Source organism: Mustelus asterias, unplaced genomic scaffold (assembly GCF_964213995.1).
Source record: "Mustelus asterias unplaced genomic scaffold, sMusAst1.hap1.1 HAP1_SCAFFOLD_297, whole genome shotgun sequence".
Lineage (NCBI taxonomy): Eukaryota > Metazoa > Chordata > Chondrichthyes > Carcharhiniformes > Triakidae > Mustelus > Mustelus asterias.
Window position 1 is genome coordinate 83,575 of NW_027590263.1, and position 3,823 is coordinate 87,397.

A 3,823-nucleotide genomic window follows, 5' to 3' on the forward strand; every position below is an offset into this window, starting at 1 on the left:
CTGGACCTGCTCCAGACCCTGGTTAAAGCAGTAACCAGTAGATCCAGGATGGGGGGGGGGGGTCACTCTGAGATCACTGGGTCGAGAATCAAGAGAATATTAGACAACACCATCTGCAAATAGGCTTATTCCTGACAGAGTCTTCAGGTGATATCCAATCATCCCCTCGGCTCTACCCTAAATAGAAATGACTGTCTTCGTGAACCCGGGTCAAACCATTCGCGCAGGAGGAAACTTAATGGAGCTGTAAATACTCGCTGAGGTTTTTGTACGGGGTTTTAGCTTTAATCTAACGCTGTGCCTCACTGCACAGTAATAGACCGCCCCGTCCTCCACACTGAGGCCGCTTATATTGAGGTAACCGTTCTGTTTGGACGCGTCAGAAGCCGCCAGATATCGTCCTGAAACTTCATCTTCCTTCACTGTAAATGCTTTGGTAATAATCCATGTCACGGGTTGTGTCGGTTTCTGCTGATACCATTGCATGCTGTACATATCCTTGTCTGTATATTCACAACCCAACTGCACTGAATCCCCTTCTGATGCGGTTATTGGCAGCGATGACTGTGCGACTGGATCCGCGCACAGTCCGCCTGTGAAGGTAGAGGAATGAAATATCAAGAGTTAATGTTTGTATCTGCGATCGTTTCTGCAGCACCCGCCCCCACCTCCCCCCCCCCCCCGCCCCATTCACCCCTCACATCGATATTTGTGATGGTTAATTATATTACCATGTATGTGTGTTAATGCATTTATCTGGCTTGATGTACGTTACCCCAGTACTTACTGTGCAAGAGCGCCGCCAGGAAGATCAGAAACATGTCTGAGTGAATCTATCTCACTGAATGGGAACGGAGTGAGTCAGAGATTGAGAAGGAGAGAGGGAACCCGGGCTCTGTGCAACTGATTGCAGTGAGTGTGTTTGTGAGAGTGTCGGTGTGCGTGGGTCAGTGTGAGCTTCTGTGTCTGTGGGTGGGTGGGTGGGGGGGTGGGGGGGGGTTGTCTATTGTGACCTCACAAACCTACCATCCATACAGGGTTCAGTGATAATATCACGTGAGTTTCTGGCGCCCAGGCGAGAATGTGGCGCCCTCTGATGGCGGGTTCTGCACGCTGGAATTTGGCTGTTAACTGGATTCCTCACCACAATAAGAAGTCTCACAACACCAGGTTAAAGTCCAACAGGTTTATTTGGTAGCAAATACCATAAGCTTTCGGAGCGCTGCCCCTTCATCAGATGGAGTGAAAATCTGTTCTCCAACAGTGCACAGAGACACAACATCAAGTTACAGAATACTAATTAGAATGCAAATCTCTACAGCCAGCCAGGTCTTAGGGCATTCAGCCTTGGATCTTCAGGTAAGCATTCTCCAAGGCGGCCTTCACGACACACGACAGCGCAGATTCGCTGAGCAGAAACTGATAGCCAAGTTCCGCACACACGAGGACGGCCTCAACCGGGATGTTGGATTTATGTCACATTATCAGTAACCCCCACAGCTTGCCTCCTGATCTTGCAGAATCTTACGAGCTGTTCTGTCCGGAGACAATACACATCTCTTGAACCTGTGTTTAATGTTCCCTCCACCCACATTATCTGTACCTTTAAGACCTGGCTGGCTGTAGAGACCATCATGGACGCAATGGTTTCCGACAGCGCCGTGTATGTCTGTGCCATGGAGCCCACACTGCTGCAGAGACATATCGAATGCAGAACACAACCCCACACTGGCAGTTCCAGTTCGTGCCCAGCAGGGTGCGCTCGCACACGCGCGGCGAATTCCGTTTCCACCGAGCGAGTGACGGAGATTCTGAGCATTGCAACACAAAAACAGCACTTAAAAACAGCAACTGGCGTGGTCCAGCTGCACAGTTATATTAATTGATGACCGTTACTTACAGTTGCAGAATCATGGAATCGTAGAATCCTGACAGTGCAAACGGAGGCCATTCAGCCCATCGAGTCTGCGCCGACCACAATCCAACCCAGGCCCTCTTCCCGCAACCCCACATATTTACCCTGCTAATCCCCCTTACACTAGGGTTAATTTAGCATGGCAAATCAACCTAATTGATTTAAGATTGTTCAATCGACCTGAGATGCATTATAGAACATAGAACAGTACAGCACAGAACAGGCCCTTCGGCCCACGATGTTGTGCCGAGCTTTATCTGAAACCAAGATCAAGCTATCCCACTCCCTATCATCCTGGTGTGCTCCATGTGCCTATCCAATAACCGCTTAAATGTTCCGAAAGTGTCTGACTCCACTATCACTGCAGGCAGTCCATTCCACACCCCAACCACTCTCTGCACAAATAACCTACCTCTGATATCCTTCCTGTATCTCCCACCATGAACCCCATAGTTATGCCCCCTTGTAATAGCTCCATCCACCCGAGGAAATAGTCTTTGAAAGTTAGAAATGTAACAGGTTTGGAGAAAGGGGCGGGTGGGACAGGGACTAAAGGAAGGTCTGTGAGAGGGTGGAAGACAGGAGAGATTGAATGAGAGAAAAGTGAGCCCCCCCCCCCCCAGAGCCAAAGGGAATGGAGATGGAGCGAGAGAAGGAACAGAGAAACAGAAGCTGTGTCTGGAGCAGGGGGGCTGCCGACTGAAAGAAAGAAAAACGAAACAAGCAAAGAAAAAGAAGCAGAACGGGCTGAGAGTTCACTCTCTGAAACTGTTGGACTGAATGTTGAATCCAGAAGGCTGTAAAGTGTGGAGGGGGTGGGTGAGTGGGAGGATGTTCTCCTGGACCTGCTCCAGACCCTGGTTAAAGCAGTAACCAGTAGATCCAGGATGGGGGGGGGGGGGTCACTCTGAGATCACTGGGTCGAGAATCAAGAGAATATTAGACAACACCATCTGCAAATAGGCTTATTCCTGACAGAGTCTTCAGGTGATATCCAATCATCCCCTCGGCTCTACCCTAAATAGAAATGACTGTCTTCGTGAACCCGGGTCAAACCATTCGCGCAGGAGGAAACTTAATGGAGCTGTAAATACTCGCTGAGGTTTTTGTACGGGGTTTTAGCTTTAATCTAACGCTGTGCCTCACTGCACAGTAATAGACCGCCCCGTCCTCCACACTGAGGGCGCTTATATTGAGGTAACCGTTCTGTTTGGACGCGTCAGAAGCCGCCAGATATCGTCCTGAAACTTCATCATCCTTCACTGTTAATGCTTTGGTAATAATCCATGTCGCGGGTTGTGTCGGTTTCTGCTGATACCATTGCATGCTGTATATATCCTTGTCTGTATATTCACAACCCAACTGCACTGAATCCCCTTCTGATGCGGTTATTGGCAGCGATGACTGTGCGACTGGATCTGCGCACAGTCCGCCTGTGAAGGTAGAGGAATGAAATATCAAGAGTTAATGTTTGTATCTGCGATCGTTTCTGCAGCACCCGCCCCCACCCCCCCCCCCCCCCGCCCCATTCACCCCTCACATCGATATTTGTGATGGTTAATTATATTACCATGTATGTGTGTTAATGCATTTATCTGGCTTGATGTACGTTACCCCAGTACTTACTGTGCAAGAGCGCCGCCAGGAAGATCAGAAACATGTCTGAGTGAATCTATCTCACTGAATGGGAACGGAGTGAGTCAGAGATTGAGAAGGAGAGAGGGAACCCGGGCTCTGTGCAACTGATTGCAGTGAGTGTGTTTGTGAGAGTGTCGGTGTGCGTGGGTCAGTGTGAGCTTCTGTGTCTGTGGGTGGGTGGGTGGGGGGGTGGGGGGGGTTGTCTATTGTGACCTCACAAACCTACCATCCATACAGGGTTCAGTGATAATATCACGTGAGTTTCTGGCG